General features: G+C 41.9%; 1 protein-coding gene across 10 annotated transcripts in view; it reads right to left on the bottom strand.

The window, feature by feature from the left end:
- IQSEC1 (IQ motif and Sec7 domain ArfGEF 1) overlaps window positions 1-16,380 on the bottom strand; it is a 725,681-nt gene that overhangs the window by 119,702 nt on the left and 589,599 nt on the right. The window contains exon 1 of one of the 10 annotated variants that reach the window (XM_075833823.1): window positions 1,117-1,136. The exons of the other annotated variants lie outside the window; for them this stretch is intronic. The gene's annotated coding sequence lies outside the window, so the exon portion shown is untranslated. Of the gene's footprint in view, window positions 1-1,116; window positions 1,137-16,380 lie in introns of those variants that run through there. 10 annotated transcript variants of the gene reach the window in all.

Raw genomic sequence — 16,380 nt, 5'->3', positions numbered from 1 at the left:
TTAGCACTTTTAAATCCAAGGAAAACCCCTTTAAGTTAGGCAGGCAATATATAATAAATGACACTGTTATTCGGTAAGTAGACCACACCAAATTTTTTACCTAGGAATCTCCACAAACTTTGAGCCAATCCTAGGTGCCGTACTAAGTATTAAGTCGGAATAACCAACTGCTGTCCGGGCCTGTATCAGCTTAATAAAGGGCAATAGAGCTGTTTGTTCAATACATTTATATCCATTGCAATACCTAAGAAAATAGCGTCATCTGTGACATTATTTTAAAAAAAAATTGTTCACAACCATCAGCTACTGTGGCATAATGATGGGATAAATACACTGCAATATTGTATTGCATATGCAACATATCTGTATTGGAGGGGGGGGTCCGGGGGAATGGCAGAATATGTTGATAAGAATAGCTCCAGAGTATGTTTGAGGAGTCTTTCTTTATGGAATGTCTCGGACACGGTTACTATAAAAAAGGGTCTTTTACTTTCAGAGACTTATCTTGTTGAGTAGTATAAACCCCCATAAAACATTAGTGTTCAATGTCACAAATGTCTTTTCCATAAAATTAAGAGCGTATTTATGACAAAGACATATAATAAAAGGAGTAACATCTATCCAAATGAGTAAAATATTATTACAAACACAATGACAAAAGTTACAGTGTAATAACCATCCGTTATCAATGCAAAGGTAGCATTAGAAACCTAAATCAAACCTGTAATATTACAAATATTGCTAGGAACAATTAACATTTCCCTAGTACAATAATTACAAGCACACAATTCAGCAAACATCTTCAGTCATAAAGCAATAGGCCCAATACGCCGGGTCCTAATAGATCAAGACACAGATCAGTATATATATATTTTTTTTAACATATATAAACCAAAACATATTTCTTGGATATCGCAGCTCCCTACTTGTTGGGATTTCGCAAACAGTCAGACAAGGGTTAACACATGAATAACAATACTCTGCATTCATACAGAAGAGTCTCCTCCACAACATGCAAAATAGCAAACATTGCAGACATCTCACCGCTGCTATACTGCCCTGCTAAATCATTGTGTCTCCTGCGGCACAGTGTCCTGCACTGCATCAGTCACCTACCTCCGACTCCATCCTCGCAAAGGCAGGCGACAAAGAGAGCGGGTCTGTTGTTCAGGTGGAGCGTTGTCTTTGTCACTTTGCAGTGGATACTCCGTAATGACACAGGAAAAACAAAGCTTTGTGCTTGTATAGGAGGATGCAGCTAGGTCAGTCCCTCATTGTCGAGCAACGTGCAAGATATACCATACAGTACTGCTCAGCACATTGTAGAGATGGGCTGGACCGTATAGCTTCTCCTGCTCAACCGCTCGTCCACTATAAACGGGGTAATTCCCGATCTCTATGGTGATTGCAGACATTAGGCAACCTTATTGCAAGGTCAAAGGCCTTCTCTTCCTTGCAAGACATATTCTGAGGCTTAAGAGATTGGGGCTGAACTGGACGTAGCAGATGATGTGGCACGTGACTTAATGGAATTAAATGAGTCTTTCCTTCACGAGGATGGTTACTTAATGGAATTAAACTGCTCTATGTGTCATAAGCGCTTACAAAACCTAATATATCGACACCAAATGATTTCATTCTCGAAATAAATAATCTGCAGCGGAATCCCTTCGTGATAATTTATAGGATACAACTAAATTTTGTAACGCAGAGATAAAACTTCCATGAAATACTTCAGATTAGAAGTGACACTTACAGAACATCTCCACAGATCCACTTTCCAATGTACTGTAGTAGCCATTGGTGCTTAGTAAATTAGAGAAATCTCATTACCTATGCAGGTAGAGGAAGATGTTGCGCTGAATTCACAGGATTACGGACAATGTAGCGTTACAGAGTCGTGAGAAGTTCTGTGATTTCTATATGTGCGGCTGACTCACGCTGTGCTTCCTTAAAACTGGTTTTGCTACAAAAGATGTTAACCCCTGCCTCACCGGTAGAGTAAGAATGCTTATACAAATGCAGGATTATGCTCCTAAACAGCTGAATTTTCACAGGGGAAAATACAAACATGATGGCGGTTGAACCCTTATGTGACTACCGGCTGTCTTGTTACGTCAAGTAGTCTAGAGCCTAGTTCTTATGTGATGCCTCTATACATCACGTTAAAAATTTGGTTGTGTGTACAAATAATCTGCAGCCATAGGAGATTAAAATGAACATAAAACACTGGAGAACAGTGTGTGGCAATGTTCACGCTACTTATGCAACTTTTTCCACCTTGTGTTGCACTTTAATGGAAGTGAATGAGATAAAAGTTGTGCGACTGTCTATGTCCCCTTTAGGGCTCTATTCACATCTAGTTTTTCCCCCATATTCAGCGTATACATAAAAAAAATGCTCCTGATGTTTACCACAAACGTATAAAGAATTATGCTATTCTGTTCCATATGTCACCCATGGATTCCATTGTAAAAAAACAACAACATAGATATATAAACAAAAATATGCAGTTGACTACGCACTGAGACCCCATACACACGGCCGTAATTTTGATCCACAATTATGGACCGTAATTGCGGATCAAAATACTGAATCATTCATCTATATGGCCCATGGACGCATGATCCGCAAAAAATTGGACATGTCCTATTTTTGGATTTTACGGACCATGCTCTCATACTTTATAATGGGAGCACGGCCCGCAAATACGGCTGACTGTCTGCGGCCGTCCGTGCTTGTAATCACGGACCATGATTGCGGCTACGGCCATGTACGGGGGGGCCTAATACAGTGAAAAAAGTACGTCGAGCCCATTATAAGATTTTTGGACATGTTTGAAGTGTATGTCAGAAGCATTTCAATATGTATGCCCCAAATGTAGTAAGAAACGAGTGTGAACATCGCCTAACTTCTACTGGAGCATGAATGTAACTTTGACTTGTTGCAACATATTGTGAATTCTATGGATGTCACCGTCGTGCAGCTTTACTCCTTTCCACCATGTAACATAAAAGGACGTGTCATTACTGCAGTACTATTACATCGCAGTGATGGAGCAGGCAGAGGATCATATGTGGTGTCAGCTGGATTATATACAACTTCGAACCCAGCCATTAAATCCCTAAGTTGCCATGGTCACTAATGAGCAGGGCCAGTGTCAGTACCCGGCAAACCCGGTCAAGTGCACCGTCGCGGGGTCCACTCAGCTGCCGCTCAGCTACTGTCATGGCTCCTCCGTAGCGGCTGCTACGGGGCCCGCAGCATGAGGGGGCCCATGCTGCCCTCCGTCACGGCCCCCCCATGCCCAGTGAGGGTACTACTAGCAGCCACATTCAATAGTATCTGCGACCTTAGGACACAGATACTATTGAAAGCTATGGCAGAGCAGGGAGGTAGCTCCCTACTCTGCCATTTACCAGGCTACAGACTAATAGCGCTCTGCCCGGGACTCCGGCTCTGGGGTTGCCCCTGTCATCACTGTCCAAATATGGACAGTGATGACTGTCCATATATGGACAGTGATGCCAGGAGGGGAGAAGGAGTCCCAGGCAGAGCGCTAGAAGTGGCTCTGCTCCGGGACTGCGTCTCTGGGGAAGCCCCTGACATCACTGTCCATATATATGGACAGTGATGTCAGGAGCAGAGCAGTGTTCCAGACAGAGTGCTAGTAGCGCTCTGCCCGGGACTTTGGCTCTGGTATTGCCCCTGACATCACTATCCATATATGGACAGTGGTGTCAGGGGCTTCCCCGGAGCAGAGGCTTTGCTAGCGCTCTGCCCGGGAATTCAGCTCTCCTCCGGACATCACTATCCATATATAGACAGCGATGTCAGGAGCAGAGCAGGATTCCCAGGCAGAGTGCTAGTAGTGCTCTGCCTGGGACTATGAATCTGGGGTTGCCCCTGACATCACTGTCCATACATGGACAGTGATGTCAAGGGCTCCCCCTGAAGCAGAATCCCCTGCCAGAGTGTCAACAATGCTCTGGTTGAGGTCCTCACTCCTAGAGGGAGCCCCAACGGCACTACCTACAGGGAGGGAGGCTGTGTGGCACTACCAGAGAGGGGGGCAGTGTGGCACTACCTGGGAGGGGGCTGGGTGGAACTACCTGGGAGGGGGGTCACATGGCACTATCTACAGTGGGCACTAAATTTATGCAGGTACAAACTGGGGGCCTAACTTCTTTATTGGGGCATAAACAGGGCCTAACTTCTATATGGGGCACAAAGTGACGTTTTCTGCCATTTTCTGCCGCCGTGAGTTCCCCTTGCAAAGGGGCCCACTAAGTCTGTTTCGCCAAAGGGTCCACAAAATCCTGGAGCCAGCCCTGCTAATGACTTTGACAGAGGGAAACGTAAACTGTGATAAAAAAAATATAGCCCCAATAAAAACAAATAAAATAATTTAACAATGTAAAAAAGTTTATATAGTAATAATAGTACACTTACAGACGGGTCCACCCTTACATTAGCATTGGAATGCCAATTTCTCATGATACAAATTCAATAAAATATTGCAACATGCTACCAAAACCTTTGACAGACTGCAATGCACATCTTAACCCCTAGGCAGCCACACATAGACACATACGAGGGAACTTATTAACCTTTCCACGCCAGATTTCTAGAAGAGCCTTTTTACGCCACCCTTGCCACTTTTGTGAAAAGGGAGCATGGTTTACTAAAAAATGGCGGGCCAGTGCGGTCCGACAAAATTATAATTTACGCCAGAAACTATGGCACAAATTATAGCAGAAATTATTATTTCCGATGGGGTGGAAATGATGGCGCACGGCTATTGGGAAGATGCAACAAATCTATCAGATCTCGACCAGTCTTTGTAAATCTGGCTCTTATAGCTTAGAAATCTTGTGACAGAGTATCGCAAAATTATGTTTTTTTTATCAAGCTAGTCATCTTGCGCTACACAGCTCAGGATATTTTAAAATATGAGCAACACGTAAGGAAGGACACATCTGCAAGGTATTGGCGCAATCGCTAAGATCCATATAATAAAGATAACATAATATTTCTACTGCACGACAAAAAAAAAAGACATAAAAATTATATGCACAGCTAAATTGTGCCAATAAAAACGACAACTTGTCCTGCAAAAAACAAGCCCTCATACGGCTTGTTAAGTGTACAGAACAACCAAAATAGCTGTGGCTCCTTCTTTCTAGAGAGCATAGAAGGTCAGACCCTCATCGATTAGTAAGTTATGTAATATCCTGTTGATATAGCATAACTTACTATAGTGGGAAATCATGCTTAAAAGAGCACATTTCATCTATTTTTAAGGTTAGCACTAAAAAGAGGCTATTTGTTTAAATATCGCAAGAAAATAAATCCGTAATTATAATGGAAAAAAAAAAAGATACAAAAATCACTTGGATAGGCTAAGCAGGAAAAACTTTACAGCTGTGAAAAACACATACAAAAAATTCCTATATGGTGTCTAGGCCTGGTGATTACAGGATCAAAGATTTACAGGATTAAACATTCTTATTTTTATAAATGTATTTCCTGTTGCCTATACAGGTCACGACTGTAGGGTATGTGGACCCACTAGGCCGCTCCACCATAGTGCAGAAGCAGCTGGCCAAACAACAGTCAATAACAGTCTCACGGATATGAGTACCTGGGTAGATCATCAGGCAGATACAAGTAGAAGACACGTGGTGAAGCAGACACTTGGCAAAGATGATGCTTAGCGTAGCAGATGACAGTAGACGTGGCAGATGACACCAGACATGGCGGATGGCACCAGACGTGGCAGATGACACCACACATGACTCCAACAATAGGCTTAGGCTCAGGAACAAACACAGCAACAGCAACTAAGGGAGCATTTGCATAGACTAACACAGGAATGCAAACAAAGCTCAGGCAAGGAGAGGAAGGGCAGAGCCCTTTTTAAAGTCCACGGTGTAACAGGGTTAGTTGGGGAACTTTAGACAGATGTGCGCGCTACCCTTTTAAGACCGGGAGTGAGCACGCTTGCGCACCCTACAGGAGACAGGAGAGAGCTGCAGCCTCATGTGTTGGTGTCTCTGAGGAGGGAGACGCCGGCATGAAGACAAAGGTCTGCTGTCACAGATTCCGTTAAGTAGGACTTGCGGACATTACAATTCACATATTCCACAGTGCTATAAATAGATTGTCATCACCAACATAGGGCTCTGTCACCAATGAGGATCACAGTCAAATTTCCGAATCTTAAACATACGTATGCACATTGGCCAATTTTATAAGAAGCCAATTAAAGGGGTTCTCCAGGACTAATAATAGGCCAACAATATTTGAACATTGGGGTCAGACCGCTGAAACCCTCACCATTCACTGGCACAAAGAACCCCTGTCCACCACCCCTTCCCCTCTGACCACCCGATCGCAGCAAAGACAAGTTTAAATGGAGCAGAGGAAGTCATGTGGATAGGTGATAAATGTTTTAGGCTGGAATACCCCTTCAAAAAGCATAAAATGTTTTTTTTGGTATTTTCATTTGTTTATCAATATTTCATATGGTTATGCTGTTGCGATAGAAATACCAATGAAAACTATGGAACAAATTTAATTCTCAAATCTCCATGCTTGCACTGTACAAACCAGAGCTGATAACATGTAGGACAGCCTGTTTTCTGTCAATGGGCTCAAGACTACAGTTGCCTCCCATGTACAATTTAGGAAATACAAAAACATAACTTGTAGCTCCTGGGCCCCAATGCGAAATCTGTGAAATCTCCCCCAGCTAGGGAAAGGGACTCTCTGGGCCCCCTCAAACTCCACCACCTGGGTTCAACTGCATTATCTGCACCCCCTACCCATACATTATTCTACCAAGAATATAACATTTTATTGGGAAGTTACCATTTATGACATATATATATTGGCTCAAGCGTGTACAGTCACATTAAAGAGAGATCCTTTTTTTGCACAATTTGCATACAGAGGTTAAATTTCAATGGATTACGCTAGAAAAAAAAAGATACTATAAAAAGGTCTGGCAAATCCCTGTCACTAGTTATCAAGTAACTGAATCAGAATTTTGCCATTTTTAACCTTGTACATATTTTTAATAATTTTCCTGGAAATGTATTTGCTGTAAACTACTAACTAGTAAGAAGAGAAAAGACAGGAGAGGGTGTCATAAAGCAGATTGTGGGTTATTACAGCAACTAAGAGGGCGCACAAATGCAGGTCAATACATTACATTGGCCTCCAATATTGTGTTTCTTTCATTGAACCTTCTGCTATAATCGGATTACAAACATAACATTGCAAAGAGTGTATAAAGTCATATTTTCAATAGGTTGACAAAATTACCCACATCTCTGCCAAAAATAGCATTAGAATGTGCTAACAGCAACAATATCTTTCATATTCATAAGTGTAAACTTCTCAGTCTGTCCAGCTATTCAGATCTCACTATATGAAAGTTATCAATCCACAGATCTCACTTTGTGCTATACCTGGAACCAGAACTATGGTAACTATAATGAGTCACATGAACAATATGCCAAAAAGAGTCATGAGGCTGCAGGCTACAATCAATGTGCAGTGCATGTGTGTATCTCTACAGTTAAGAGTACACGTACAGGATATATAGTCACGTGTGATATAAGTAACAACACATCCTGTAAGTGACATAACAGGTCAACATGGAGTTTAGGACCCACTCACATCAAGTGGCTCCGTTTCAAGTATATGCTAGAAAATGCTCCCTACGTATACATAGAAAAAATGCCTATGACTGATGCCATACAGTGGCGTCCGTCACCCATAGGCTATTATGGCATCCATTTAAGTATATATTTTCTCCAAAAATGTTTACATTTTGGTTAACATCATGTGTTTAACATCTATAACACTGGAAGTTTTACTTTTAACTTCATACAAGCATCCATCTAGTATATCTATCTAGTAAAAAAACATTCATACTTCTAAACATTTTGCAGTAACTTAAAAACTTCACTGTCATACGCCCAAATACCTCATTAGGACATTCTGAGTTAATAGATGGGGTAACTTCTTCAGGGACGCCTGGGTCTTCTCCAATCCGGGAGTCCCCGGCCAGATTGCTTCTGAAGCTCTAGCCGGGGACTCTGTAGTGGAAAGCCCCTGAGATTACTGACCATATATGGACAGTGATGTCTGGGGCATCCCAAGGGCCGGAATCCCAAGGCCAAGCGCTCTATGATGCTCTTCCCGGGGACTCCAGCCTTGGGCAAGCTGCCTGAGGTCTATGTTACCGTATACCTGTGACGAATGCCATACAGGGGAATCTGTCACACATAGGCTCCCATATTTAAAAAAAACCTTATACCGCATGGTTTAAGTTTTTTTGTTTTTTTTGCAGGATCCCTCAAGATGAAATTGCGTAGTCTATAAAGTATAGTGATGTATAACAGCCTGACGGAGGCCAAAATAACACAATTTTAACTTGGGTGTGACTGACAAAGATACTTACATATAGCTGAAAACCAGTACAAGATATGTCAAATAAATAATATACAAAGTCACTAATGTAGATTATAACTGTGAAATGCTGCTCAAGAAGAACGGGGGCCTTTTAACATTTGAGATGTTCTGACGTATGCATGTATTGGGATGTGTTGTGCTTAGTAGGAAAAGAAGGTCACAGCTTTAGCTCCCTGTTCTGGTAAGGCCTAGTTGCAGCTGTGACCCCTTTTCCTACACCACAGGCATAGTAGGCGGTTCCATACATGACATCAAAGACCGCAAACAGACAAACGGAGTCATTCTTTATCACTGTATCTGGAATTTCCTCACCAAGTGTAGCTAAAGAAACAATCAAAAGTTTAGTATGTCATGACACAGCAAATATATTGTATACATTATATATATTTGCTGTGCCATGACATAGTAAACTTTTGAAGAAAAAAAAACAGAAGCAGATTTTAATTCACCAAGGAGAGCAAAAGAGGCACTAAGACTGGAATATAATCCTGCAACATCTTAAACCTAAAAAACCCAAAAAATAAATTGGTGACGTCTGATCTCACTACTGATTTCCAGAACAAAAGGAGTGTCTCTCGCTCTGGCATAGCCATCCCAAAACATGTACAGCTAAATTTCCTCTGCAGCAGCCGCTGGAGGGGAAATGTATGGCCGGTTGCATCCCAGATGATAACAGCTGATCACTGTGAATTTTTAGGGCGGATTTACACGAACGCGATATACGTCCATGCCACCCGCGTGTTTTTCACGCGTGTCGCACGGACCTATGCAAGTCTATGGGGCAGTGCAGACTGTCAGTGATTTTTGCGCAGTGTGAGTCCGCTGCGTAAAACTCACGACAGGTCCTATATTTCTGCGTTTTTCGCGCATCACACACCCATTGAAGTATATGGGTGCGTGAAAATCACGCGCACCACGCGGAAGCACTTCCGTGGGACGCGCGTTATTCGCGCAACAGCAGCAGTCAAAAGTATGTTTGGAAACAGAAAAGCACCAAGGGCTTTTCTGTTTACAAACATCCAAACGGAGTGTCATAATGATGCTGGCTGCACGAAAATCACGCAGCCGCACATCCTATCTGATGACACACGGAGCTATTAAGTGCCTTTTGCGCACGCAAAACGCAGTGTTTTTTGCGTGCGCAAAAACGCACACGCTCGTGTAAATCCGCCCTTACAGTTGGACCTGCAAGGATCCGCTGATCGCTGGGCAAGATTAAATCTGGAAAGGGGTGGTCCTGATGGAGATTAGTGCTCATTTGAGGTCACCGATTTCACTATTGTCATCTTCTCACATACAGTATATCTATGGCATAATAGAAAATAATTTTGACTGGATTTTCCTTATAACAACACATTGGCAACTTGTGAAAAGATGCTGAGGAATTTTAGATCCCACCCACAAATATTAGCAAAATGGACTTAAAAAAAGCCATTATTGCATGCCCATTGGCACATGCAGGTTACTTTAGAATCTGGAGCCTGCTTCTTGACTTATTGTTTTCAAATCTGAAGGTGTGCTCTGAAATGACAGAGAAATCTTCAAGTAGGATCCAGAAATATCCATAACTACATGACCGCCTCAGGCTCTACTTGTTTTTATGCGCATTAAGCAAGGCTTTGGGTAATTACTGCACATCAACTTGCACGTCAAGGAAAGTCTTTGCTGGATCACAGGCTAGTAATAACTAACAATCTTTTAATAAGAGGAGTAAAAGTGATGAAAGCAATAATAAAATATTGCAATAAATTAAATAGACATTTTATATAAGACATCCAAAATATATAACAGAATTTTATCACTTTTTGACATTTGTATTTTGAAAAAAGTACCTTTTAACCTGCAGACACATTATAAAGGAAAAAGGCAAGCTCAAGAAGTGAAATTCTCAAAGTGCTAAACATTATACACTGCCTTAAGATCGCCATAGGCAAAAAGATTCAGCCAGGATCATGTGAGCATCTCATTGTTTGCCTTTAAAGAGGCCCTATCATCTCCCCTGACATGTCTGTATTATTAAATAATTGTATTCCCCATGAAATAACAATTCTGGATCAACTTTTCTAAGGACTCTATATTGTGCCGTTCCTTTGTTATTTACTCCTAGAGATTTATGAATACATTATCAACTGGGTGTTACCAGTTGGGGGGGTGTCCCTACACAGACTGGCAATGTCCAATCAGTGCTCGTAGTCTCAAGCTGTATATGGACACGCCCCTTTGACTAGGGGAAGGGTAAGGCCACACAGAGCGGCACTAAGTCTGCCACAACGCCGCCAACAACCCACCAGCACTATATTTGGCACGGCTGTCAAATAGCCTGTTCATGGCCGCGCGTTGTTGTGGGTAAAATGGCCCTTTATCGGCAAAGCTAGGTGGCCATAAAGGGTGTATTAATTAATGACCGCACAATTTTGCAGGTAAAGGGCCATCTTCTCTAAAACAACAATCCGCCATTAACAGGCTGTTTGACAACTGTGCCGAACATGGTGCCAACGCGGTTGTTGGCCACATCGCGGCCTGGTCAGTGCCGCGCCATATGGCCTTACCCAAATGGTAACACCCTGTTGTCAATGTACTCCTAAATTTCTAGGAGGAATAAAAGAGGAGCGGAGTCCTTAGAAAATATGTTTCATAATTTAATTAGTTTTTTCATGGGGAATACAAGCATTTACTTAAATATACATGTCAGGCAAGCTGACAGGTCCTCTTTAAACCATATCAAGTGGGAAATGTCTTAGTTTGACCTGGTTGTTTTTAAAGTTATTGTCTTATAAAGATCAGCCGATCACCATTGGTCCGGCTTAAGAAACCATCGATCCACTGTTATCCTCGGGGAAACTGAGTATTACATGCTGACTAATGAAATGAATGGCCGTCCATGTAATCCATGGACAAGCCGGGTCAACGAAAGCTGTTCTTTATTAGCAACTTTTTACTGTGGATATTAGAGGGGTGTCCCGAGCAAGAATATGGGATAGGGCAAACCCTTTAAATCCCACAGTTGTACCATAGAGCATCTCATATACACATGAACTACAGGTTTGACTTAATGTTATCAGATGATTCAGCTATATTATTCACTGTCTGCAGCAGCTTCTGTGTGCTCCTGAGCGATCTCCTAAGCTCAGTACTGATCAAGTCAAAAGTGGATCATCGTTCAGGAGCACACTGGAGCCGTTGTCAGTCAAGCCTTCAGAGCAGCTCATTGACTGATTCGGCTCAGAACTGCTTTCTGCAGCTTCTATGTACTGTAATACATTGAAGCAGCAGAAGTGAAAAGGTGTTTTTTTTCCAATAAAGATACATTACAAAAGGTATTTTTATCACTAAATGAATGTATTTCATAAAAAAAAATGGCCAAAAGGTGTCCATAGCCTTCAAAGCTCCTGAGCCCTAATGCAAAATCTGTAAAAGGGCCCCCCAGGTATCGCACGTCAGTTATAGTACTGGTCTCCTATGGGACAGAGGGATCTTTTGTGATCCTTAAAGTTACGCCCCTTATCTGTTGCCCTGATACCCTGATGCACGCTCTGCTGTCCTGCTTTTGTTGCAAATAGCTAGGTTAATTGTGCAGCAGAGAACTGTATGAACACAGGAAAGCAGAGCACACATGAAGCTGTGTATTGTACACTCAATACAGTACACAAATGGGGAGCCAGGGCCTGCATTGTGAGAACCAAAGTCTAGATGCGAGTTGTCCAATACCTACTAAATTAACAAGGGATACACCAGAGTGGACTACAGCAAGCCTTGCCTACTCTTCACCAAAAAGGTAAAAAATTATAGCTCATGCATAGACTCCCTGTCTATATAGTTATTCAGCTGGCAATGATTTATGACTTTTGATCAAATCTTAGGTTGTGACAAGTTTTATGGCCTGTGCAAATTTTTTTGTCCTATTGATAAGGCCCCAATCGATGAGACCTTTCCATTGGGATATGTGATAAGGCTGATGGTAGATTGTGTCGGCTTGTCATTAAGCTAGGAGGACATATCAGTTCCTTAGAGGCTCATTTACAACTTTGGTGCTATATATTGATTGTGATTATCTCCACGGAGAGATTAATGACATTATTTTTAGATAGTTTAAGGACAGCCATGATGTGGCCATCTGCTCATTGCACCTTCTTTTATTTTATTCACATTACCGAATAATCATCAAAAGTAATAAAAATATCTAGACTGATGGGGTGGGCACTTGTTTTTGATGGGTGATGAACATGACTCCAGTTTCTCATTTACATACAATGCCAGTGAAATCAGACAGGGCACATGTGTAAAATAAGTACAAAAAAACCGAAAATTGTTTCTTACAGACGGACATCTAAAACTGAAATATTCCTACATTATCAAGAAATAAGCCTAAAATCGGGCTCTTTACACCTCATGCACACGACTGTTGAGCCACTCGGGCCATTTTTGCCACTTTAGCAGGTGAATCGGGTCCGTGAAAAATTATCAGAGTCTCCGATCCGAGCAAAGATAGGACATGTTCTATCTTTCCTCGGATCACTGACGGGACTCGGCCGGTGCACGCGGTTGTGTGCATGAGCAGTAAGACTTCTCAGGAACAATATGTACATCTTCAGAGTAGAAATTCATGGGCATAGGAAGAACTTGAGGTGCATTTAAATAAATAAGATGCCCCAAAAAAACACCCTGAACCCCAGATGTCAGGTGAATCCAGGTCTTGCGAGTGTGAAATGTTTACTTCTTTCACCTCAAGAAATGGTGTTGCGAGCTGTGAAACACTGTGTTAACCTTCTATCTTACTGTTAAGATTTATGTCTTCTTAGATTTGGGACTTGGGGCTCCAAACTTGATCATTGCACTTAAAGATGTTGTCCCAGAATCGACAATTATTACCTATTAAGGATAGGTAATAATTGTTGATTCTCAGAATACCCCTTTAAGCACACATTTGACGAACCTGCTTATATTGTGGGTATAGTTATGAGCTTTGTGACTTGCATATGATGCTCTAGTCTAGACCATGGGTAGGCAACCTTTTTAGTATGATAAAGTACTTGGTGACATGCAAACATGAAAGTCATATTAAACCAATTATTGAGTTAATTAAACTTACATTTCAGTGATTTTCATTGCAACGATGATCTATCTGTTGTGCATATGAGGCTACTGAACACCAACTGGGGGGTGCACATCGGAGAGACCGTGGCTATTGAACACCAGGTGGGCGGTTGGCACATAGGAGAGACTGCTGTTACTGAACGCAAGCTAGGGGGAACACTACAAAGTAAGGAGAGCGACTACTGAACACCAGCTTAGAGGGGCACATAGGAGCACTTTTTCTTTTACAGAGAGGTTACTGAACCCCCGTCCTTGCGCTGATCACCAGAAGAGAGAGAGTGGCGCTTCATTACGCATTTGGAGATGCTGAGCACCAGGAGAGAGAGCAAATCTGCATTGTGTGTGTGGCAAGCAACAAACACAACGCAGCACTGCTCTCCCTTCTGGTGATTAGCACCACTAAGAGCATAATGAAGCGCCACTCTCTCTCCCTGTGTTCACTGCCGCCAAATACACATTGGCGCTGGACACCGGGAGAGTGAAGTCTGTCAGCAAACCATGCACCACGTGCCGTCTGTGGCAACGGTCCCTCAGGTTGCGGACCCCTGCTCTAGACTATGCAATGTTTGTCTATTTTGTCACTAAAGTTTATCAGACTTTTCTGCGGCAGCATATGAACATGAATAACCAGAAGATACAAATCTGTGCTCAGCCAACAGAGCTTAAAACGTAAAAATAGATAATGGCCAGTTCTTTCTACTTTCGTAGGACTGGCAGAATCTGGGCTTTCACAGAGTGTTGTGGCCATGGAAAACATAATCTATGGAAGTGAATGGAATTTCCTGTGACGCAGCTTGTTGGTGAATCATTATCTTTGTAGTAACTTGCAAAGAATTAACAACAAATACTGTACTGACTCTACATGGAGGGGAAAGTAGATAGGCCCCGAAACAGGACATTCGAAGCCTACAATTTTGCCTGTATTTATATTTATAGACGAATGATCTTTACCAGCAAAATTATAACCGTAAAGAGAAATTATCGGTGCAGCGCAATGAGGAATAATGAAGAGGTTGCTAAGCATTTACCTGGTTCAGTTCTCCTACGTGATATAAATGGACTGGCTTTTCATTTTTGCACTTTTTTAGACTACAAGCCATAAGTAATAAAATATCTCAAAAATATCAGAAAAAGATGCACGGTCAAAAACAGAGAGTCCTCAGGGTGTTAGTTTGGAGATGTGAGTCCAGCTTATTTATGAGATACAGAACATCCACAATCTCTATTGAATGATTGACATCTCAGTTCTAGAGAAATCCAGCACATACTTTATATATTTGGAGGCTCTGATACGTGCAGTTCAACAGTAAGCCAATAATACCAAGAAATGAAGAATATAATAATGTGGAAAAGATTTGCATGGCTGTTAACAAGATTTGTATACATTAGGCACCATGTTCAATCCAGCATAATAAATGTATACGAGTGTATTATGACCAAATAGGATGTCCCACAGAGTGAGACATTATTAGCGGATGGGTATGCCTTAAAGAAATTGTCCAGGATTCGAAAAAACATGGTTGCAAACAGCGCCACAGCTGTCCACAGTTTTTGAGTGGTATTGCAGTTCAGCCCCATTCATTTCAATGTAGATTAGCTGCAATACCAGACATAACCCATGTACAGCTGTGGCGTGATTTCTGGACGAACCAAGCCATGTTTTTCTATTTCAGGACAACCTCTCTATAAGGGGGTTTCATGTACCCCACTCTTGTCCTGAAGACAGGCCAAAGTGGGAGGAGATGGCCAGTGTTTTGGCCAATTGGAGTCTATGGAGGGTGACAGAAATAGTCGAGAATACATGGGACCCCCATTTACCATATCGGTGGGGGGGCCCACCGGTCGGACCCTCACCAAACAAACATTTATACATTGTACTGAAACAGTTTATGGAAACTAGACCGACAATAGATAATTACATGAACTATATCTAGAGAGTATAACATATATAAATCTTGACAGCAGCCTTAAAGAAGCTGGTCATTAAAGCATGCACGCTCAGCAAATGTTTCACCATTTCACTTTCGGAGGTGTATGATTTGGTGCATTGTTTTGCAGAGCGAAGCCACAAAAAAACTGATTTACTAAGCAAACCAGTCAGCAGATGAGGAGAACGGAGCTGAAAAATGACAGATTATAAAGTCCTCTATTCATACATCAAAGATGGAAACACAATTTTTTTGATAAGATGAATTCACATTAAGCTTTTTAGAGGCATTTTTTTTAATAATGCACCCCTCCAAAGGAATGACCCAGAACAGGACATGGTCTTCACAAGCCACCTGCCCACCACTCTCCCATACACAGTATATCCTTTCTTCCTCATTTCTTTATGACTTATTATCTGTTTGGATTTCTGGAGAGATCCTTGGTCCAAGATCTTTGGAGCAACAAATATGGCACTGCATACCCATGACATCACAAAGGATAGTGGTCATTTACTGACAGCAATGTTTGGCCATTTTATGACCCCCAACATAGTGTGAACGAGGACTATTCTGAAAAAAAAAAAACGCAACATTTTTGTATACACCCTCCACCCCTTTTACTTTGCAATTTCATGGGGCTATTCACACATCTGTGTTTTTTTCACGGAGCGTGTGTCCGTTGCGAGAAGCTCACGGACTACATCCATGTGCTGTTCGTTTTTCACGGACAGTTGCTAAGGAAATAGAAAAAAAACTGTGAATCCAGACTGCGGATGAGAAACTCAGATGACAAACGGATGCCATATCCACGTAAAACACAAAATGCACACAGACATACACACTGAAGTAACTAACGCAAATCAGACACACTCAT

Source organism: Rhinoderma darwinii, chromosome 7 (genome assembly GCF_050947455.1).
Source record: "Rhinoderma darwinii isolate aRhiDar2 chromosome 7, aRhiDar2.hap1, whole genome shotgun sequence".
Taxonomy (NCBI): domain Eukaryota; kingdom Metazoa; phylum Chordata; class Amphibia; order Anura; family Rhinodermatidae; genus Rhinoderma; species Rhinoderma darwinii.
This window is presented reverse-complemented; position numbering and strand designations above follow the sequence as displayed.